This window comes from Rhinatrema bivittatum, chromosome 14, assembly GCF_901001135.1.
Source record: "Rhinatrema bivittatum chromosome 14, aRhiBiv1.1, whole genome shotgun sequence".
Classification (NCBI taxonomy): domain Eukaryota; kingdom Metazoa; phylum Chordata; class Amphibia; order Gymnophiona; family Rhinatrematidae; genus Rhinatrema; species Rhinatrema bivittatum.
Genome location: NC_042628.1, coordinates 54,215,614 through 54,240,270, shown reverse-complemented (window position 1 = coordinate 54,240,270; position 24,657 = coordinate 54,215,614). Strand labels below are relative to the sequence as shown.

General features: G+C 46.0%; 1 protein-coding gene across 5 annotated transcripts in view; it reads left to right on the top strand.

The window, feature by feature from the left end:
• Positions 1 to 4,450: 4,450 nt before the first annotated feature.
• Positions 4,451 to 24,657, top strand: part of ARHGEF1 (Rho guanine nucleotide exchange factor 1) — a 152,935-nt gene continuing 132,728 nt past the window's right edge. For 4 of the 5 annotated variants that reach the window (XM_029577485.1, XM_029577486.1, XM_029577482.1 and 1 more), the window contains exon 1: positions 10,826 to 10,946. The gene's annotated coding sequence lies outside the window, so the exon portion shown is untranslated. Of the gene's footprint in view, positions 4,600 to 10,825; positions 10,947 to 24,657 lie in introns of those variants that run through there. The other variant, XM_029577481.1, reaches the window with a different exon arrangement.

Sequence of the window (24,657 nt, the reverse complement as noted above, 5' to 3'; positions counted from 1 at the left end):
AGATAGGGAGGTCCAAATTCAAAAGCCATTCAGATGTATAACGTAATAGTTATCTGTCTAAGTCACTTACCCAGCTACATTCAGCCTTTATCCGGCTAAATTCTAGCCAGCTAATAAGTTAGGGGGCTGGCATTTAGCCAGATAAGTTAGGGGCGGTTCAGGGGCGTAACTGGGAGGAACTGAGTTAGCCGGCTACGTCTGGTCAAGTCAAAGAGCTGACCTAAAGTTAGCCAGCTATAGGTAGCCGGATAACTAATTACAATAGCTGGCTATATTCAATAGTGTGGCTGCACTGTTGAATATTCCTTCAAAGTTAGCCATTTAAGTTTATCTGGCCAACTTTGCTATCCGGACTGTGTCAGACCGGCAGATGGGAAAGCCATCGCTTATCCCCGAGTAAAATAGATCAGCTGCTGGGGATCTGATGGGTACTTGTGACCCAGACTGGATGCTGTGGGAGTCAGGCTGTTGGGCTCCATGGGCCTTGGTCTGACCCAGCAGCATGGCACTTCTTAGGTTTTCACGTTCTTATGTTTGCTGTAACTAGATCTGCTAAGAATAATCCTAAGTGATCCCATTTGAATGACAGGCACTATGTAAATGACAAATGCTTGCTTATGGAAAGACAGTGAAGGGTGGTGTGTTAAAAGGGAATTGTCCCATCCAGGGGGCAGGGCCAGGGGTGGATCAGAACAGTATTGGTAAGAACTTAACTCTACATGCGCCCCTTGGTAATTTTACACTGCCTGTAACGCATTGAAGCAAGCAATTTACAGGATCTGAAGCACCAGGATTTCCCAAGCAGGATACTTTGCCAAACAAACTTATTTCATTTCTTTGATGAGGTGAGCAGAGTAATTCAGAGGGTGCGGTCAGCTGGAGTTTCTGAATATGAATAAAGCCTTTGACACTGTGCCTATAGAAGACTGGCGAGAAAGTGAGCCAATCTGGCAGCTGGAAGAAAAATGCTGAAATGGGTGAGAAGTTGGTTGAGCAACTACATGCAGCAATAGATTTCTCCCCCTGACTGACCTTAAGCTTGCGAACAGCCATTTTCCCCTACCCCCACACAAGATGGCACAGCAGAGCACCTGCTCATAGGTATTTGCCTACTCTGCCTATTGGTAAATCTGCTCCTGAAAACTCAGAGTGGTAGTGGATGGGATCCAATCTGGTGAATGAAAAGTAACCAGCAGGGGTTGCCACCAAGGTCAGTGCTAGACTCAGTTCTCTTAAGAGTATAAGAAAATAGTAAGTTGCCATACTGGGTCAGACCGAGGGTCCATCAAGCCCAGCATCCTGTTTCCAACAGTGGCCAATCCAGGCTACAAATACCCAAATACTAAATATATCCCATGCTACTGATGTCAGTATTAGCAGTGGCTATTCCCTAAAAGGGAAATTTTAAGACCCGCGCGTGGGCATCCATGTGCGGACGGATCCCAGCGCGTGCACAAGGACGCACCGATTTTATAACATGCATGCACAGACTAATGCATGTGATAAAATCCACTACCTGAGCGCACACATGCACCCAATTTTATATTGGCATGCTCTTGTGTGCGCGAATGCCAACTCACGCCTGTAAGGGGGGGAAATTTTACATGTGCGCGGCAACGCAATAGGCCCTAATCCCAGTTCCCTCACAGTCCACTCCAGTAAAGAAGAAGACTGGGAGGGAACTTCCTAAACTCCCTACCTAACCTGCCTTCCTTTTCCCCTACTAACCCTGACCCCTAAAACCCCGCTAATATTTCTTTTATAACTTAGGTGCTCTCTGGAGCAGTAGCAGGTTGCGCGGCCTGGTCGCTGCTAGGGTACGCTTCAGCAGGACAGTGCCTAATGGCACTGTCCTGGCCTGCCCACGCCCCTCCCCCAGCACACCCCTTTTCCCCGAGAGTTTTTCTTGTGCGCATATGGGCAGATACAGGCGTGGCTGCGGGCATTTTAAAATCCCCGCGGCACGCATGCATCCCATCCACTTGCGTATCTGCCCATTTCAGTGCTCGTAGCCCTTTTAAAATTCAGGCTTTAGTCAACTTGATTATTAAAAGTTTATGGACTTATCAAAACCTTTTTTAAAGCCAGCTACACTAATTACCCTAACCACATCCTCTGGCAACGAAAAGCCTAAGAGGAGTCTTCTCCCACTTCTTTACAGCCATGCACCACTGCCACGTCAAAGAGGCACTGCAGTGGCACCCTGGCCAAACAACCCTCTCCTGCTGTGCAATTTTCAGTGGTGCCCTCGCTCTACGGCCCTGCCGATGGGCATTGAAATCTGAAATCCAGGCCTGGTGGGCATTCCCAGCACATATGGGAAAAGACCCTCCTTTCCTGCCACAGTCAGCAGTGGGGGGAGAAGGCTTTGTGTAAATAATGGTGTCAGGAGGAGGATTCAGTATTGTTTCTTCACTTTGTAGCAAAGGAGCATTTGTGAGTCAGGGGTGGGTATTTACCTCCATTAGGGCTGCATGTAGTGAGGTGATGAATCAGATCTTCCATTTATTGGCCTCTCTGTAACCTGGATAGAAGACCTTTGTACGTGGGCACTGGAAGAGTGTTGCTTCCAGTTTATTTGGCTTCCTGAAGATCAGGGTTTGGTTAGATTTGTTTGTTAAGAGGACTCTGAGTCATAAATCTTGATAGCAGGGCATATTCTTTTGCATTAGGTCTGCAATGTGTTGCACTGATAGGAATATTTTGTTCTTGTTGAATAGCTGAGAGATGATTCCCTATTTTTCTGCGCTTAGTCAAACATTCCACAAACTCTGGAGTCACATGTTGTTGCAGATAATAAACAGTGGAATGGGGTCATGGCTCTATCAACTTTATGCTCTGCACAGCATCAGCAACTGGGGAACTTTGGGAAGGATTTCTGCTGCCCCTGTGGCTAATTTAGCCTATCAGGAGTGACCTGAGTCAGGAGCATGGCCATCCTTCGGGAGGCTAAGCTGGGCTTCTACCAAGGGGGCCAAACCAGGGGTGCGCACGGGAGGACAGAGATGAGAAGGGTGAGCTGCACACTGCTTGGCACCCTTCCACATCCTTCCCCTTACCCCCAGATGTGCGCACATGCTCCCTGAGCTGGCCAATAGCAATCCAGCCCACACTAACATGAGGGTAGGTCATGGGAGCCAGGTCCACAGGGGCAGGGAGAGGGAAGTCGATTGCAAAGCTTGCCTAGATCACTGTGCTCCCCAATGATGGTCCTACTTGGCCTCCTTCTGAGGATCTACAGAGAACCAAGTTGCAGTGGCATTACACATTTCTAAATGCACTCATATGGCCAGCATGATATTGTTGATCTGCATTTCTATGAAAAATTATACTCATAGAAATTGCCAGTGCCCCTGCTCTCCTCCTGTTAGTGCTATTCCCTCGGCTTAATATTTGCTATTTAAATACACCAGATGCAATTTTTTTTGGTTGGGGGGTGGAGGTACGGGGTGGATGCACTTGCTGTAAACCCTCAGGCTGGTGTCCCAGAAATCAGCACTGCTCTCGTGCAGTCTGCAGTGGGGGGAAGAGGGAGGGGACAGGAGAGGTATAAAGAAGGAAGAGAACGAGGGTGGAAGGAAATCAGGAGAATTGGGGACAGGAAAGGAAATGGGCAGGAGTTAAATCGGGGGAGAGAGAGAGGGAGTGGGAAAGTGAAGGACTTAGTTGGGGGAGGGGGAAGAAATTGAGAGGGGAATGGGGGTAGGAGGATGGGAACCGGAGGGGAATGGGATGATGGAGGTGATGAACCTGGGCTGTGATTTCTTCCAGGTTTTCTAATTCAGTTTAAGTTTTTAGATTGTCCAATTTAGTTCAAAACCTGTTTCAGAAAACTGCTCACCAAAAGGCCCTTTGTGGTGTAACCTGGGCTGGGAGACTTTTCGGAAATGCATTCATTGGGCAATGCAAAGGCCTAAACGGAATTAGGCAGTTTTAGAAAGGAGCTTATGGCTGAATTGGTGGCGCTGTACGATTATTTTTATATATGTATCTTTCAACCCCCTCTTCCTATGTTGGTTTCCTAATTACTGGAAATCTGTCCTGCAAACTCTTTCCCTTCAATATTTAAATTGCACTCTTTAAAAGCCCCAAGCTAGTATTCCCTGACTTCTTAGCCAAGCCTGCTTTAAGCATGAAGTGAGTGAATACAGGTGAATGGACTGCTGTAATGGTTGGTTGTACTGCTCAGAAATTTCTTTTTTTTTTTTTTTTGTGAATTTCTGTTTGTATTACCGTGCCTTTAATATATGCATGTATTCAAAACTGCACTAGGAGAAAACCAGGAATGGCTGTCTGTCCTTGGTGCCATGCAGTCAGTGCAGCTTCCCTGCCTTGGATTTCTTTATCCTCCATACTGTGTCCGAAAGCAGGGAGGCAGCAGGTTTGCTCCTGTCACGTGACCCGGCGGTGGCATGCAGTCAGTGCAGGAAGCTGAGAGGGGAGCCCAAGGTCCGGAAAAGAGACTCGGCGCCTGCTTCCTGCCATGAAACCAGCCCTAAGCCTGCACCAGCGGCGGCAGAGACAAAGGGATACAGGAGACAAGAAGGCCTCAGCTGCTTCCTGCCTAACGTTCACCTGCAACTGGGACAGAGAAAGCAGGTAACATTCCAGCCCCAGCTGCCCTCGAGACCCCTGGATCCTGCAGCCGCTGGCAGGGAAGAAAAGGATTGATGGGTTGCTATAGCTGCAGAGGGGGTGAAGGGGAGTCTATGGTATCCAGAGAATGACAGTGAGCTGCTAAGGCAGCCCCTCATCTGGGAACTGTCTGGAAAGGTACCCTCATATATGGGTGCAGGGTATCTGCAGTCCAGTGGCTTCTCATGGATGGAATCTCCTAGTGGATGGGGGTAGATGATGGTGCTTTTTTGGGGAAATGGTGCCTGAGCCTGTCAATTCATGGTTCCGATTAGTCACATGGGGTAAGGATGCAAAGTCCCCCGTTACTGCCCTTTCCCTACTAAAGAGGACCACTAGAAGGTGCAGGGCTTTCTGATGATTTCATGTCATCTAGCATAGGAAAGGACAGGACAGGCTGAGCCAGTCCTGTTTTTTTCCCCAATGCATGTATGGCTTGTAATTTTGGTTTTGCTAAGCAGGAACTATATTTCCAAATACAGCATAAAACTTGTCCCAGGCAATATGGACTATTCTGGTAACCCCTTGCCTCATGTTTCTCTGAATCACTCCTCTTCCCTATCCAAAGATGGTCAGATATGGGCACTATGAGGGCCTGGGTAACAGGGCAGAGGGCTCTAGGTTTTGCTGTCAGGGTTCTGGATGCCTCTAGTCGCATCAGGTGGGAACTGCAGTGCAGAACTTCTAGCTTCTATCACTAGATGTCATTTTCCCTCACTGTGGATGGATATTTTCTCCTGCTGAAATGCACAGGTGCATTGCTTGCACTATGTATGTTATGTGATCAACGTATACTACATACACTTTACATGCATATACACATGCTGCATACTTAGCCAAATGGTGCAGGGCTGTTGACTAGGTTCACTTTTTCAAGAGAAGTTGAACCAATCCGTTTTACTTCACCACGTGCATGGCCTTGTATTGATTTCCTTAAGAACAAGACTTCATGTCCTACAATGCATGCCTGGGTCCTGAACCAAGTTGGAAAGACTATAAGACCCAGAGGGTATACAAAGGAAATAGGAATTATTTTGCTCAAGAGACCTTGATAGCACATATGGCAGTGTCCCCTCCCTCTCTTGTACTGTGTGACTGACCGCTGACTCCAGCACTCAGTTTCTCCTGGCACAGACCTCTCTGATGGTTGGTCTCCCCAAATTGGCCGACATGCTTCTGAAAATGGGCTCCAAAGCAGCGGATGCTGCCACCGTAAGCTTCCAGGTGCCTGCATCCGACTGTTAAGTCCACAAGCCCATACACTGTGCCCTGCCATAGCACCCCCATTTGACTTGTTCCAGAGTACTGCAATACAGGGGGTCACAGACAGATGGACAAACATTTTCCTGCAGAAAGAATTCCTAACAATGAAGCTAGCTGGCAATGTGAGAGCAGTGGGTAAAGGGCCATAGTTCCATAATATAGCACTATATACACGTCAAAGCTCAGGATAACATGTTGCACATGTTATTTCTAGGGTTGGTTCTGCTGCTCCCTGAACACATCCTGAAAGCAGTTTAGGGTATGACTTATGAAGCAGGGACCATGGGGTCCCCATCAGACCAGAGCCTGTATCTTCAGAGCATTACTGTTAACAGTAATTCTCTTAGAAGCCCAGCCAGTGACAGTTACATCTGTATCAGCTGCTGCATACCTGAGAGGTCTCCTCACCCCAGCCCAGAGCTACAGATTCCTACTAGTGGGAATAGTAATAAATACTCGGCAGTGTCTCCCCAAGTCAAGTTAGGAGAGATTGGTGACAGTAGCTTACTGAAAGAAAAGCCTTGAAACCCTGAATACCCCTCAGCCAATTGTGGATGAGCACAGTAATTCGAGTTCTGTGTCTTACAGTGAAATTTAGCTACAAAGTTGGCTACAATGTGACTGATTACACTGTATGCTATCCTATTAATAATACATTACTGATGCATTGTTATATTTATTAATTTAAGAGAAAGGTAATGATTTTAAAAGTTGGTAATACCCTGTGCATTATAAGAACATAAGATATGCCATACTGATTCAGATCAAGGGTCTATCAAGCCCAGTATCCTGTCTCTAACAGTGGCCAATCCAAGTCACAAGTATCTGGCAAGTACCCAAACATTAAACAGAATCCATGCCACTAATGCAGGCAACAAGCAGTGGCTGTTCCCTATTGATTAATAGCAGTTAATGGACTTCTCCAGAAACTTACCTAAACCTTTTTAAATCCAACTACACCAACCATATCCCCTGGCAACAAATTCCACAGCTTAATTGTGCATTGATGAAAAATAATTTTCTCCAGTTTAAATGTGCTACTTGCTAACTTCATGGAGTGCCCCCTAGTCCTTCTATTATCCGAAAGAGTAAATAACCGTTTCCCATTTACTCGTTCAAGTCCTTTCAATATTTCGTAAACCTTAATTATATTTCCCCCCACCTCAGCCGTCTCTTCTCCAAGCTGAACAGCCCTAACCTCTTCAGCCTTTCCTCATAGGGGAGCTGTTCCATGCCCTTTACCATTTTGGTCGCCCTTCTCTGTACCTTCTCCATCTCAACTATATCTTTTTTTAGATGCGACGACCAGCACTGCACAATATTCAAGGTGCGGTCTCACCATGGAGCAATACAGAGGCATTATAACATTTTCCATTGTATTCACCGTTCCCTTCCTAATAATTCTTAACATTCTGTTTGCTTTTTTGCCTGCCACAGCACACTGAGCCGACAATTTCAAATATCAACTATGATACCCAGATCTTTTTCCTGGTCTGTAATTCCTAATATGGAAACCTAACATTGTGTAACTACAGCATGGGTTATTTTTCCCTATATGCATCACCTTGCACTTGACCACGTTATATTTCATCTGCCATTTGAATGCCCAGTCTTCCAGTCTTGCAACTTCCTCCTCCAATTTATCACAATGCGCTTGTGACTTAACTATTCTGAATTTTGTGTCATCTGCAAATGTGATCAGCTCACTCGTTGTACCCCTTTCCAGATCATTTATAAATATATTAAAAAGCACCTATCCAAGTACAGATCCCTGAGGCACTCCACTGTTTACCTTTTTCCCACTGTGAAACAGACCATTTAATCCTACTCTCTGTTTCCTGTCTTTTAACCAGTCTGTAATCCACAAAAGGACATTGCCTCCTATCCCATGACTTTTTAGTTTTCTTAGAAGCCTCTCATGCGGTACTTTGTCAAACACCTTCTGAAAATCCAAATACACTACATCTACCAGTTCACCTTTGTTCACATGTTTATTCACCCCTTCATAAAAAATGTAAATTTGTGAGGCAAGACTTCCATTGGGTAAATCCATGCTGGCTGTGCCCCATTAAACCATGTCTATCTAAATGTTTTGTGATTTTATTCTTTATAATATTATCCACAAATTTTCTCAGCACTGAAATCAGGCTCACCAGTCTACAGTTTCCCGCATCACCTCTGCAGCCCTTTTTATATATCGGGGTTACATTGGCCACCTTCCAGTCTTCAAGTACATTATTTCGTAGCTGCCAAATGATCCAATTTCTGCAGGGAGATTTTTAGCTCTCTCCTGTTTCTTTTTATATTAATATCTATTATAAGATGTGTAGTCCCGGCTTCTGCCTTTCTACAGCGGCACTAGAAATCCTAGAATGCACAGAAAGTGGTGCCACCTGCCAGAAACTGGGAGCATTTGACAGGGTTTTTTTTTTTTTTAGTTTGGCAATTTTTATTTATATTGATGTTATAACTGAAAGATCATGCTCTTTATTCATTTTATTATTGTGTAGGTTGTATTATTATTAACTAAGAATTAATGAGAATCATCTATTTATAGCTGGGGTGGATTAACATAGAAACGATGGCAGAAAAGGACCAAATGGTCCATCCAGTCTGCCCAGTAAGCTTACAGTAGTATCTGCTGTGCTGTGTAGATTACCCTATGCTTATAAAAGTCGGGGCCCTCTTTGAGGCCGAGCACACTGTATAACCCCGACTCGGACGTAGGTTAAATAGGCGCTAATCCACCCCCTAATGCAATAGGGGGATTAGTGCCTATTTAACGTGTGTCCCACGCGGAGTGAATGCAATAGCCCTCATCACATGCAAATGCATGTGAATGAGGGCTATTATTCATTCACTCCACATTAAAAAAAAGTGTGCATCTCAGACGCACATTTAGTTCTCAGATATTAACGCCTGCCTGGAGCAGGCATTAATAGCTGAGCACATGTAAAAGAAGTACAGAAAAGCAGAAAAAATTGTTTTTCTGTACTTTTTTTTTTTTTTTACTTAAAAAAAAAAGACCACAGAGTTATGAAGACTGACACCACTCAGCATCGGTTTTCATAACCGGCCGTCTGCCAGCTTATCGGCATCTGTTTTCATTACTGGCAGTAATGTGACCCTCTAATTTGGATATAGCATGGCGCCCCCACTCCCCCCCCCCTTGCGGGCGCCATGCGCATGTTAAGAAAATGGGTGCTGATTTTTCAGCACCCGCTTTCTGTGCTTTTTATTGCATCGGCCCCTTTGGTTGCTGTTTGAATCCAATTCCCCATTACCCCTGTGCTTATCAGTTTCATACACTTTAAAAGTCTGGGCCCTCATTCAGGCCGATACAGTACAGTGCGCTCTGATGGAGCGCACTGTTAGCCTGCTCTGGGACGCGCGTTTTCCCTTACCCCTTATTCAGTAAGGGGAGGAAAACGCGCGTCCAACCCGTGGCACCTAATATTAGGTATGCGCGCGGGATACAGAAAGTAAAATGTGCAGCCAAGCCGCACATTTTACTTTCAGAAATTAGCGCCCACCCAGAGGTCGGCGCTAATTTCTTCCAGCGCCGGGAAAGTGCACAGAAAAGCAGTAAAAACTCCTTTTCTGTGCACCCTCCGACTTAATATCATAGCGATATTAAGTCGGAGGTCCCGAAAAGTAAAAAAAAAAAAAAAAAGTTTTTGAATTCGGCCCACGGCTGTCGGGCCGAAAACCGGACGCTCAATTTTGCCGGCGTCCAGTTTCCGAGCCCATGGCTGTCAGCGGGCTCGAGAACCGACGCTGGCAAAATTGAGCGTCGGCTGTCAAACCCGCTGACAGCCGCCGCTCCTGTCAAAAAGGAGGCACTAGGGACGCACTAGTGTCCCTAGTGCCTCCTTTTACCCGGATCTTCCGCGTCACCTAATTTATATAGAGAATTGCGCGCACTGGCGAAGGGCCGGCATGTGCGCCGGGAGAGCGGGCTTAAGGGTAGTAACCGCTGCATTAGCAAATTACCCCCATGCTTATTTGTTCCCCATCCCATAAAAGTCAGGACCCTCATTGGTTGCTGTCTGAATCCAATTCCCCTTTTCCCCCTGTCGAAGCAGAGGGCAGTGATGGAGTTGCTACTAAACCGCCACACCATCACATTACATTTTTTTTCTTTTGGATCATTATTATGGCAGTTTCCTTCTTCTTTGGACTCAGCCTTTTTTTGCGTTATAGTACTATGAATTTTCATTTGCAACTAGTTTGGTTTTCCCCCTATTTTTATAACCCCTTTCTATACTCAGTTCAGCCATCACACGGTCCTATGCCAAAAGCCACAAATCTTGAGTCTGTCCAGAATCCAGCTCACCAGGATTCTGCCTGGCCACTAAGTGCGACCCGTATGCCATGGCTAAGATTTCTTCTCCCACGGGTTGAGGGCTGCCTCTGCACTAAATCATCCCCAGCCCCTGGCCAAGGCGGGAAACAAAAGAGCTTTGGGGAAACGGAACCAAAATCCACTGCATTGCAGTGCACAACTCTGCCACTGAGCTACCACTTTTCATTCTGTATTGCTGCAATCTGTACTTAAATAAGTTTTGTTGAATATTCAGCATCACCAGGAAGACAGAGGCTTAGTCAGTCTTACGCGCGCTCACTCTCTTCCTCTCTCCTCCCCAAACTCCATGCATGCCGGGATTCGTAGTAACCTGTACTGGTGTAAAAATAGTCCCAATATGCACTGGGAAGTGCACGCTGAACCGGCTCAGCCCGTCACCCTTGCGTGACCGGGATCCTTCACACGCGCTCAGACCTTCTGTGGTACCAGCGAAAGCTGGGCGTGGGATTTCCACCTACATTAGCGCTGAAAAACATCGGCCATCTTCCCCGCCTGCCGAAGCGCGTTCTCGAACGCGCCGGGTGGGGGCGGGGCCGCGGGAGTGGGCGGAGCGTCGGGTGGGGCCGCGCGCGGTGGCGGCTGGAACTGCGGCAGACCCTGTTTGCAGGCCGGAAAAGGAAGGACGGTGTTGGGTGAGGGGGGAAACAACGGCGTCACCGCCCCGGGGAGCTGACAGTACACGGTATGGGGTTTTGCTCGTTATTTATCTAACAATGATCTGTACAGTGACTTGCAGCCTGGTGAACGGGCGCGGATCGGATGTTTTTACAGACACTATGGCCAGGGCATTATTATATAGCACGGAATTTGGCCATGGCCCCATATGGGTGGTGGTTGTATGCTGGGGGCAATCTATGGTGCACTGTGTATGGGGTATTCTGCACGGGGTGGGATGAGGATATATGTACATGCGATGTGAGGTGGCGGTATATACTGGGGATGGCACGGGAGGTGCTATCAACATTTATACAGGATTGTTGGTGCTGACGAGGTATTGTATTTATATAGCTATAACATACAGATGTTCACATAAAGCCTATTTGGCCTGCCCAGTTGTCTCTGTCTGCCTTAGTCTACTTCTGATTGTTTCCCTTCCCAGTTTTTATCCTCACAGCTCTATAATTTGACTATTTGTTTAAAGATTTTTTTTAATTGTTATTTTATGCTTTTATCTTTCATCCTGAGCTTGTTACTTTGTATTGCATGATTTATATTATAGATGTTCCTCTCTAAGCCGCTTAGGATTTTGGATTTAGCAGGGTTTAAATGTTTAAAATGAATTCACCTTTGCATTAGCTGGAAAGTTAACTCATCCAAACTCCAGTGCCAGGAAACCTGCCACCTCTGCCAAATTCCTTCAGTCGTACCGCAGATCGTACCAAAGCCCTATTGCCAATCCATGGTGATTCACTTTGCCACGCTTTGCTAGGATCTTGATATAACCATACTGCTGCTCTGTGCAAGTCTTTCTGTTAGCCCCCCCCTCCTTTCTGCTCTTTCTGGTAGATGGGCATATGCATTTCCATAATTAAACCAAAACTTAGGTCCCTTGTTTACACACTACTTCTTCTCCTTGTCTTCCCCTAGCACTGCTGCCTGTGTCCCAGTCATGCTTCAATTCTGTCATAGGTTTGAGTACCACAACTCAGCTGATAGGTGGTTGGAGGTATCCACCATTCTCTCAGTAAAGGGCTTTTTCCTCTGAGCCGTCTTCCCTCCAACTTCATTGTGTCTCCTAATTGGTTGTCTTTGAACCTGGGTATTCTGGGTAAAATGAAATGAAATTTGAGTGTTTTTCTGTGGAAAATGGCACTCTATTGCACTTTCTTTGAAGCCTGCTAATTATTTAAATATTTCTGTTATGGCCTCCTTTCCCCTTTCCTCTTTCCTCATCTAGTCACTGTATTTTAGGTTCTTATGCCTCTTGGGGGTGTGGGGATGTCTCCAAATGGCTTTCTTTTGCACATACCAAGACTGGAATGAACCTTGCTCTTAATTGGGGGTGTATTTGGTACAATCTCAGTCTCTCAGATTTACTGGGAGTGCTTGCCTTAATACTTGCATTGTGCCAAAGAACGCCTTCTTGAAGAGTTTATAGGATGTAATAGGTATAGGAAGCAGATCAAGGTGTGTCTGGAGGTTTTTTAATCAGGCCCGTGGGCTCAATAGAGTTGGGACTATTTCTGTATTTTTTTTTGCCACATTTTCTGATTGCATATTTTGGAACTTGAGGATCTTCCCTTTTTCCAGACTAGTCACTTGGTACCGACTCTTCTGTTAGCAATGCCGCTCTTGTGGTTTTCTCAGTTACCACTGTGTTGGTTTTCTTATTTATTTAAAATATTTTTATGCCACACCATCTCACGCTCTGGGCGGCTGGCAAGATCCACATATATAAAAGTATTTCTGAACATAAATAAAATCATTACATTATTCCATCATCTACAAATCTATCTGATGCATATTCCTTGTGGATATCCTGATTGCATCGAACTTTTTATCTGTTGGAATGTCCCAGGTAATCACAACTGCTTAATTTCCTGCAGTTTTGTTGAAGTGATCTGTGTCTTCCTGGCATAGCGATGTTATGTTTACATAGTTTCCAGGGATGAACCATGCCACCTTGTGCCTGTGTATACAGGCCTTCTGACATCAGCATGTTGCACCTAGCGAGATGTGTAATCATTTCCAGTTCTGTTTTACAGAATTGGCATTTGTCTGTTTTTACCATTTTTTTTCTATGCTGGCTCTGATCCATGTTGTCCATAGTCCAATGTCCTGAACTGCACTTATCCATTGCTCATTTTTAGATGTAAGTTTGTCTCTCCTTAGCCATTCCTGCGTCAGATTTTGATTCATATGTGATTGCTGAAGGAACTTTTTGTATTTGCCATTATATTTGTGGTTTTGCCAATTTTGTTTTTTATTGTTTTCTGGTTTAGCTCTTTAAAGAGTATATTTTCTCTTGTCTTGCAAATTCTGTTGCTTTACAACAAGTGTGTTAGTGGTTTCTTGCACATTCCTTCCGGTCAGTGGACAGCTTGTCCAAGTTTTTAAGTATGGAAACCAACTGTGACCTTTCATTTCAGCACTTTTTGAGTATTTGGGTCTACTGATGTTAGGTATGCCTGAATGCCTCTGTATGTGTAGTCTAGTTCAATACCCCCATGCCACCTTAAGAACATAAGAACTGGTTCAGACCGACAGTCCATCAAGCCCAGCAGCCTGTTGCCAACAGGGCCAATCCAGATTACAAGAACCTGGCAAGTACCCAAACAGCAAATAAATCCCAAGCTACTAATACCAGTAATAAACAATTTGATTAGTAGCAGTTTGACTTCTCCTCAAGGAACTTGTACAAACCTTTTCTAAACCCAATTAATCTAACAGCCTTAATCACATCCTCTGGCAGTGAATTCCAGAGCTTAATTGTGTGTTGAGAGAAAAATATTTTTGTATGATCTGTTTTAAATGTGCTACTTGCTAACTTCATGGTGTCCCCTAGTTCTTGTATTATCTGAGAGAGTAAATAACTGATCCTCACTTACCTGTTCTAGTTCTCTAAAGATTTCATAGGCCTCTATCATATCCCCCTCAGCCATCTCTTCTCCAAGATGCATAAGAATATTCTCACCATGGAGTGATATAAAAGGTATTATGACATTCTCTGTTATATTCATCTTTCCTTTTGTAATGATTCCTAACATTCTGTTTGCTTTTTTTGACCACTGTAACACACTGCATTGTCCAGTATGTTGCCTAGATGTTTTCCTGAATGGTAACTTCTAATATGGAACCTAATATCTTGTAACTATAATGTGAATTGCTTTTCCCTATGTGCATCACTTTGCACTTGTCCATATTACATTTCATCTGCCATCTGAATATGGGGATTATTGCTGTAGGGCATGTATACTTGTACTCTTTTTCTATTGTATTATGGTTGTTTATAGTCACTTGTTCCATGTACGTTTTGTTTGAAATTAATAAACATATTTAAATACAAATTTCATCTGCCATTTGGATGCCCAAACTTCCAATCTCACAAGGTTTTCCTACAGTTTATTACAATTCGCGTATAATTTTAACAGCTCTGAATAATTGTCATCTGCAAATTTGATCACCTCACTCGTGGTGTCCCATTCCATATCATTTATAAATATATTAAAAAGCACCAACCCAAGTACAGATCCCTGAGACACTCCACTGTTTACCATTCTCCATTGAGAAAACAGACCATTTAATCCTACTCTCTATTTTCTAACAAATTTCCAATCCACAAAAGGACATTGCCTTATATCCCATTCTTAGGAGTCTGTCATGGGGGACTTTGTCAAATGCCTTCTGAAATCATCACCTGAAAACCATTTTCAGGAACAGATTTCTTCCCAACATCCCCATTAGTAAATACCAAAGAAAACAATTTTTCTATGAGACCTTATCTTTCTTAAAAGCCCCTTTTAATCCCTCGATCATTTAATGGTTCAACTGACTCCCTCGCAGGTTTCCTGCTTCGGAAATATTTTAAAAGGTTTTTATTATGAGTTTTTGCCTCTATAGGCCCAGTTTCTTTTCAAATTCTCTCTTAGCCTATCTTGTCAATGTTTTATATTTAACTTGCCAATGTTTGTGCTTTTTCCTGTTTTCTGCAGACTTATTCTTCCAGTTTTTGAAAAGTTCTTTTGGCTAAAATAGCCTTTTGTCCCTTGCTTTTTAACCATGCTTGCAGTCATTTAGTCTTCTTTCCACCATTTTTAATGTGTGGAATACAACTGGACTGGACTTCTATGATGGTATTTTTAAACAATGTCCTCTCCTATTGTGCACTTTTAACCTTTGTAGATGCACCTTTCATTTTTTTTTTCTAATTTTCTTCATTTTATCAAAGTCTCCCTTTTGAAAGGTTAGTGCTAGAGCTGTAGATTTTACTTAATGTCTATATATATTTGTAAATTTTGCTCATAACGTTTTGCTTGATTATTTCCCGCCCTTATCTCCCCTCCTCATTTGTTCATATGTTAATTCGTTATATCTGTTCGATGTAAAACGCCTCCTCATTTGTTCATATGTTAATTCGTGTTATCTGTTCGATGTAAAACGCCTTCCCAGGCGCCTGTTTCAGTTACACTGTAAACCGATGTGATATCCCTGATGAACGTCGATTTATAAAAATTTTAAATAAATAAATAAATGTCTCCCTTCCGGTCATTAACTCAAATTTGCTCATGTTATGATTACTATTGTTGAGTGGCCCCACCACCAATATCTCTTGTACTAGATCCTGTGTTCCACTAAGAATTAAAACTAAAATGATTCCATCTTTCATTGGTTCCTGAACCAATTGCTCCATGAAGCACTCATTTATTCCATCAAGGAACTTTACCTTCCTAGCATGTACTGATGGTACATTTTCCCAGTCAATATTGGGGTAATTGAAATCTCCCATTATTACTGTGCTGCTAAATTGGTTAGTTTCCCTGATTTCTCTTAGCATTTCATTGTCTGTCTCATCGTTTTGGCCAGGTGGATGGTAGTATACTCCTATCACTATACTCTTGCCCAACACACATGGGATTTCTACTGAACATTTAGTCTCTTGTATGATCTTTATCCTGTTGGACTGTATACCATACCTGACAAAAAGTGCCACACCCCCCCACCAAGTTGATCCTCCCTATCATTGGAATATAATTTGTCCCATTGGTTTTCCTCCTTCCACCAGTTCTCTGAGATGCCAGTTGTCGATCTCATGATTCACTGCCATACACTCTTAACTCTCTCATCTTAGATTTCTGCCATTGGCATTTTCAGATATTTCAAAGTGTGGTTTTTGTTTGTATTAACAACCTGCTTTTCAGTTGACAGAGATAATTTGGAATCTTTTAACTCAGGTCAGAGCTGTAGCCAGGCAACGTGGCACTTATGGAGAAGTGAAAAACTGCGCTCTCACCCATTACACAACACATGACACCATGTGTTGGGAGACTTTGTTAAATGTTTGTATAGCAATGCCCTCAGCCAGTGGAAGGGTATTAGGCGCCCTTCACCCCATCACACCTTCCTCGTGCACAATTAAAATTTATGCATATATAACAACATTTTACATGAAAAAGGAGGTTCAAAGCACAGTCTTCTGAGGTAAAAATATCACTTACAGTATGAATATTATATTTACATGCACTGCTGTGGTGCCAACCAGAAAACCTTGCAAAAAAGCAAGAGACACTTGGAATGCATATGGTTAGGCCTACTGTTATGTGTCTTGGGCATGGGCATGACCCTCAGAGTGTCACAAGAAAACAGAATTACAATGCAATACATTTTGTATAATCAAAACAACACTAACTGAAAGCACTCAAACAGCAACAACTCTGCAAATATTACACCAGGCCTAAAACACCAATACACCCCCTATTAGGAAAACAGAACAAGCCAAACTAATTGCTATTGGAATATCTCACTTCAGTCACACATGCAAACACAGATAGACCCTGAAATACAGAATAGAGAGACCATAAAATATAAAACCTCAATAAGCCAAATTCTATATGAACTGCAACAATGGAAAACAGAAGCATTACCATTCCTCATAAAACAAAATTAGAATAGCATTTAAAAATTAAAAACTCACAAATTTTCCAGACATCAATAAAATATTTCAAATAACACATCAAATAACACCCAATAATTAAAACTAAGGATTTAAAAAAAAAAAAAAAATCCCCTGTTATCCATATCTAGAACTTTGGTTTTCCAGAAGTCCTAAAATTGTCATGGATTAGCAGGCAGAGGAAGTGGGGTTTGTCTCTCCCCCCCCCCCCCCCCCTCACCCCCCACGCTCGCGTTCTCTGCCTCTCCCCCCACCCCCTACGCTTGCGCTCTCTGCCTCTTATTCTCCTACATAATTTTTCTTCCCTCCCCTCTCCTCTCTGACCCCCCTACTCCCCAGAAGTCTTGTTATCCCTGTCAGACCTCCTCACCCACAATTCCCTCACTCACCGCAGGTGGCAGGAAGATTTCCTTAATGCTGCTCACCTCCACGGTGCTACTGCAGTCCCTTCACTCACCCTCCCTGCTCCTGAAGAATGGAAGGATCAGGCCTTGCAGCGTGGAGTGCTTCTTCCTCCTCGGTTGTCGGCACCTGATGATGTCATTCAGGCACCGGCAGCCAGGAGGGAGAAAGCAGCCTGCGTTGCAAGGCCAGATCCTTCCATTCTTCAGGAGCAGGGAGGGTGAGTGAAGGGATCGCGATAGCGTTCATGAAATCATGCGCCGTCCCACTGCCACCAGTTGTTGGTGGCCCCTGTTGAGACGCCTATGAGTGGAAAAGCAGCATGGCTCTGCCAGAATCATCAGCATGGCTGGCGGGCTGTGCTGCTTTTCCACTTACTGAGGCCCCAAGGGGTGGCGGCGCTATGGCACATTTTGGTATCAGCACCTATGACCGTGGCCACTGTATGGCTCTGAGTCAGGTGATTCTTTACTTACAGGCACATGGACTGCTTTTGCTTTTTTTTTTATTAGAAACTCTCTGTTGGGATGCCCTAACTCTCCTGTTTCATTAGTATCCTTCAAAGATACCTCCCTCCGAATCATGAACTGCTGAGTGACTGTCAACTTTCCCCCTTGTTTTAGTTTAAAAGCTGCTCTATCTCGTTTTTATTATTATTTTTTTTAACTCTTTAATTATGACATTTCCTAGCATGCAGCAGACAGACTCAGGACCAATGGGGATAGTGTGCTCCTGATAGCAGTTGGAGACGGAGTCAGATTTCAGTCTGACGTCAGCACTACATATACCTGTGCACGAGGCTCTGTTCCTCAGTTTTTTCCGTCTCCATAGCAGTTCGGGACTTCACACACGCTTGCACAGCGTTAGAAAACCAAACTCCAAATTCAAAAAAGAAAGAAAGAAACTTAGCCCCCTGTGAAGGGAGCAGCTGAGAGGCAGCCTTGGTCTTGTCGCCAACCCGGCGTGGACTTAGCCTCCTGAAAAGGGAGTGGCTGAGAGGCAGCGGGTACAAGACCGAGCGCGGCGGTGAAGGTATTTCCCTCTCCCCCCGCAGCTAGAGACCACCCGGCAAGAGACCGGGAAGCGCTGAGACAAGGTAAGATAGAAAACATTTCTCTAAGTCTCTGGTCTCTGAGGCTCGGATAACCGCACAGATCGTCCCTCCGGCATCTGCCTAATTGGGTGGAGCAGCCCCGTCTGAGCTAGACCCCGATCTGGCTTGAGGGTCCTCCCACTTGGAGACCCTCCGGGGGGGGGGGGCACCATCTTGTCCGCGTGGTCGCCGGCACCATTCCCCCCCCCCCCTTGGTCGCCGCTTTGTCTGCACAACTGAGCCGTGCGCACAGCAGCGAGCCAGGCACATAAAATACTTGTGCGCACACCACCGCGCTCAGCAATGCGCACAAAGGGTGTCGAGCGTGCAACTAGGCCCGTGCGTATAGCCACGCGTGCATCTTCCGTTTCTAGGCGCACAAGTAAGCGCACCCGGAACGCATAACTAGGCCTCCCAGCATGCACATTTGTACAGGATACACGCACAAATCATGGCACCACCGTCTGCTAAAGGCCTAGTCCTCTGCCCGGCATGCCACCTGAGAGTGGCACAGCCCGAGGTGACCTCTGCCCTGTGCCTGTTGTGCGAAGAAGCTTGGGGGAGCCGAGACAAGGTCCCCCTCAACCTGTAGAGGACTCTGGATCTACCAGCGAGACTACTCTGGACCTCTCTATTCCCGACTCAGCCCTTCCACAGTGGGGGCCCTCAGGGAGTGCCGCCAGACCCAATGTGGTCCCAGGCAACTTCACCTGGGCGGGATTCTTCGCGGAACTGCAATCCTACATCCACGCACAGACAGGACCACCAGCGGCACAACCTCAATCCCCGCCAGTGGTCCAGAACCTCCCGGCCTCCACCAGATGAGCTGCCCCTGGACAAATACCTTCCCTTAGGGGACACAGATGATTCAGAGGAGGAACCAGAACCCCTGGAAGAAGGGGAACTCCCTTCAGGAACGGAACCGCATCGCACCATGTTGCGCTTCTTCCCAAAAGACGAATTATCAGATCTCGTAGCCACGAATCTAAAGGCATTGGCCATCCCGGACACATGCAACACAGCAGAGTCCAAGGCGAGTCCCTACCTGGCCGGGCTCTGCCAAACCTCACGTCATTTCCCTACGCTACAGGCCATACAACAACTGATCGACCTGGAATGGGACACCCCAGAGGTCACCTTCAAGGGGGGGAGAGCCCTTGAAGCTCTCTACCCCTTGGACCCCGCGACGAAGGAACTCCTGAGGTATCCCAAGGTCGACGCCTTGGTCTGCGCCACTCCAAAGCGCACCAACATACCAGTCGAGGGTGGAGCTTCCCTCAAGGATGCCAATGACAGATGGCAGGAATCCATCCTCAGGCAGTCTTACGATGTATCAGCTATGACCCTACAGATCACTGCTTGTTGTGCCGTGCTATCACGCGCCTGCCTGGCGATGGCCAGGGACGCAACTACGCCAATCGAGGCATTAGACCCGGCAATATCATTCCTCACGGATGCGACCTCAGACCTGGTACGCACCTCAGCCAGGAGCCTCTCGTCCATAGTGGCAGCCAGAAGACAGCTCTAGCTCCAAAGCTGGTCAGCCGATGCATCCTCTAAGATGAGGCTCACGAGAATGCCCTTTAGAGAATCGCTCCTCTTCGGAAGCGACCTGGACAAACTAGCTGACAAATGGGGTGAGTCCCCAGTACCCCGTCTACCAGAGGACAGGAGCAAGAGGAACCAACGCCCCTCTCCCCGGGCACCCAAGGGCAGAGGATCCCAGCATTATAGACCATACAAAAACACTTACCAAGCCCCCCGCCGCAAGGGGCAGTCCTTTCGGAACAGACACAACAAAAAAGACCAGGACCAGGCCCCAGCTGCAATACGCAATGAGAATCAGCAGATCCATCTACAGGAAGAGATCATAGGGGGCAGGCTTGCCCTATTCTACCAAAGATGGGTTGAGATAACGTCAGACAATTGGGTCCTATCCATCATCCTAGAGGGATACTACCTGGACTTCCACAGTATCCCTCCGGACAAGTTTGTGATTTCTCCGTGCCACGACCCCTCCAAGAGAAAGGCAGTGGAAACCATGCTATTAAAACTACTCGCCCTAAAGGCAATAACACTGGTGCCCCCGCACCAACAAAATTCAGGGCACTATTCCATCTACTTCATCGTGCCCAAGAAAGAAGGAGCATTCTGGCCCATACTGGACCTCAAGACCGTCAGTCGCTACCTGAAGTTGCCTCGTTTCCGCATGGAAACCCTGCGTGCGGTCATAAGTGCGATACAACTGGGAGAATTCCTGACCTCCCTGGATCTGTCAGAAGCCTATCTCCACATACCGATCCATCGCATCCACCAGCGTTTCCTACGCTTCACGATATTGGGCCATCACTACCAGTTCCAGTCCCTACCGTTCGGGCTGGCTATGGCTCCCCGAACGTTCACCAAGATCATGGTGGTAGTAGCGGCAGCACTGAGGAAAGAGGGAATCCTCGTGCATCCATACTTGGATGATTGGCTGATCAGAGGAAAGCCAGCAAGCAACCACCAGAGTCAAGGAACTACTGCAGAACCTCGGGTGGGTCGTCAACACACCCAAGAGCCACCTGCAGCCCTCCCAATGCCTGGAATACCTGGGAGTCCGGTTCGACACCAAAGGGAACAAAGTCACCCTTCCCCCTACAAGGAGAAGGAGATTGGAACAACTATGAGCATTCCACTCTCCCCACGGCATGGGACTATCTCTCCAAGTCCTCGGACTCATGGCATCAACCATAGAAGTCGTCCTGTGGGCAAGGGCCCACATATGGCCCCTACAACATTCCCTACTGTCTCAATGGAACCAGCTGTCTCAAAATTACTCCGCCCCCCTCCGGCTACTGGCGAAGGTTCAGAACCAACTACAATGATGGCTACAAGAAGACCACTTGAGCGAGGGAACAAGCCTATCCCCACCGGAATGGACTTGCTCACCACGGATGCAAGCCTGCGAGGATGGGGAGCCCACTGCCAGGAACTAACGGCTCAAGGGCAATGAGGTGAAGAAGAGTCGGCATGGAACATAAACTGACTGGAAGCCCGAGCAGTCAGACTAGCCTGCTTATGGTTCAGCCACAGACTCCGGGGCAAATCAGTCAGAGTTATGTCGGACAACGCCACAACCGTGGCCTACATCATCCACCAGGGGGGAGCCAGGAGCCAGCAGGTGTCCCTGGAAATAGAACCCCTAATGACGAGGGCAGAATCAAACCTACAAGGGATATCAGCTGCCCTCAACATGGGAAAAGACAACATCACTGCAGACTACCTCAGCAGAGAGAGTCTGGATCCAGGGGAATGGACACTATCGACAACAACCTTCCAGCGGATAGTAAACCACTGGGGAACACCAGCCTTGAATCTTCTGGCAACCGGGTCCAACACCAGAGTTCCCAAGTTCTTCAGCCGAAGACGGGAACCGCTGTCCCAGGGAATCTGTACGCCTTCCCTCCATGGCCACTAGTGGGTGAAATCATCCGCAAGATAGACTACAGAGGGCTGGTACTTCTAGTGGCCCTGGACTGGCCAAGAAGGCCGTGGTACGCAGACATGTGACGACTTCTGGCGGGAAACCCTCTACACCTACCTCCACACAGGGATCTACTCCAGCAAGCACCGATACTCCACGAAGACCCAACGAGATTCTCGCTTATGGTCTGGCCATTGAGAGGTCTCGCCTGACAAAGAGTGGATACTCAGGACCAGTGATACAAACTGATCCGAGCGTGCAAGTTCTCCACCTCCTTAACATATATACGAGTATGGAGAATATTTGAAGCCTGGTGCGAGGCCCGCGACATCCTCCCATGGACAGTCAAAATCCCCATGATCCTGGAATTTCTGCAGGACGGCATGAGCAAAGGGTTGTCTCTCAACTCCATCAAGGTACAACTGGCCGCCCTGGCCAGTTTCAGACCCAGGGTGGACGGCAGCAGCCTAGCAGCCCACCCAGACGTATCCAGCTTCTTAAAAGGGGTCAAGCACATTCGACCACCTCTAAAGTGGCCAATACCACTGTGGAATCTCAATCTAGTGTTAGACTTCCTAGCGGGAGCCTCGTTCAGACCAACTCGCAGTCTGTCCCTATGGCTCCTAACCTTGAAGACTGTGTTCCTTGTGGCAATCTGCTCAGCCCGTCGAATCTCCGAACTTCAAGCACTATCGTGCTGGGAGCCGTTCCTCATATTCATGCCGGGATCCATATAGCTGCGCACTGTACCCTCCTTCCTGCCAAAGGTGGTTTCTCACTTCCATCTAAACCAAACCATCTCGCTGCCATCTCCAGACGAGCATAAGGACTCAGAAGAATCACGTCTTCCTCGCCACCTGAACGTCGGCAGACTCCTAGTCCGATACCTGGAAAGATTGGAACCTGTATGAAAGACGTGCCATCTGTTCGTTCTTCACAGCGGGAAGAAGCAAGGGGAAGTGGCCGCATGGGCAACCATTGCCCGCTGGATAAAAGAAGTAATCAAGGTGGGCTACGTAGAGGCAGGAAAGCTCTCACCTCTACAAGTCAAGACCCATTCCTCAAGGGCCCAGGCAGTGTCCTGGGCAGAAACCAAGATGCTGTCACTCGCAGAGATCTGTCGGGCGGCAACTTGGTCCTCCATCCACACCTTCTCGAGATTCTATCGCCTGGATGTTCAGGCCAAGGAGGACACAGCATTCGCAAAGGCAGTACTAAATGGGCCACTGGCAGCCTCCTGCCCAGTTCGGGAGTAGCTTTCGTACATCTCGTTGGTCCTGAGTCCATCTGCTACACGCTAGGAAATGGAGAAATTACTTACCTGATAATTTCATTTTCTTTAGTGTAGACAGATGGACTCAGCACCCTCCCCCCGAGTGCAACACAAGCACGGGTAAGCCAACACTTATTTCTAGTTCAGACACCCATATTACCAGGTGTCGGCGCTTCTCGGTTGAATGCCCTAGTGGTCTCCAGCTAGAAACCTCGTCATCCAATCTGAGTAATCAAGTTAACCAAATTAATCAATATTATCCAAACACACATATATCCATGATTGCTATTCGAGGAGAAAACTGAGGAACAGAGCCTCGTGCACAGGTATATGTAGTGCTGACGTCAGATTGAAATCTGACTCCGTCTCCAACTGCTATCAGGAGCACACTATACTCATTGGTCCTGAGTCCATCTGTCTACACTAAGGAAAATGAAATTATCAGGTAAATAATTTCTCCATTTCAATTTAACATTCCAAGAAAAACTTGAGAAAACATATCTCAGTGACTGAATATAAATAAAAAATAAAATATTGTCCAACCTAAACAGTAATTACCACACTGTACAAGTACCATATATGGGGAGAATTTATTTATGTTTTTTATATACAGTCATTGCATGTGAGAATCACTGGTTCATAACGGTGTACAGGGTTGACACTCGTAAATAAATGGTGAAATACAGTGGGAGGCATGCATGCATACAGGTAGTAAACTAGGTAGTAATTTAGAGGCAAGCGTGCTTTTCCAAGGGTGTCTGTCAAGGCAGATACAATATAGGGTTAGGATTATGGATGGTTCAGGACATATTTTGGATAACTGGCTCATGATGAATTGGAGGTTTCTGTCAAACATTAGGCATTTTTGAATAGCCAGGTTTTCAACTCGCTCTTAAATTTTTTAATGTCTATTAATGTTCTTGGGTCCTTTGGCCATTTCAGGCCAGCGACTGATATCGCTCTTTCTCTTCTTTCTGTTAAATGAGTTTCTTATGTTCGGGATTTCTAGGAGGCCTTTGTTTTGCGATCTGAGCATTCGTGGGAGAATATGTGGTTTAAATAATATTCCCATTAGATTGTTGTTCTGATTAATATTATTGTAAGTACTTTGTAAATTATTCTTGATTGCACAGGGAGCCAATGCAGGGCGATCAGAGTAGAGGTGATGTGGTCGTATTTCTTTGTTCCAGACAATAGTCTAGCCGCAGCATTTTGCAGTAGTTGCAGAGGTTTTAAATGACTAGTTGGAAGATCCAGCAGAAGGGAATTACAGTAGTCAAGGTTGGAGAATATTAGAGATTGTAATACCATTCTGAAATCTGTACTGGTTAGTAGAGGTTTCAGTTTACTCTGGATTTGCAAGGTGTATAAACCGGATTTGATTAGCTTGCTGATGTGAGTTTTCATCAATTTGAACTCCAAGATCGCTCACTTGATTTGCTGGGATTAGCTGGTAATTTCCTAGGTTAGTACTTGGAGGCATAGATTTTGGTGGGCTTTGGCTCAGCCAAATTTAATTCTTTTTTTGAGGGTTCATTGATAGTTTCAT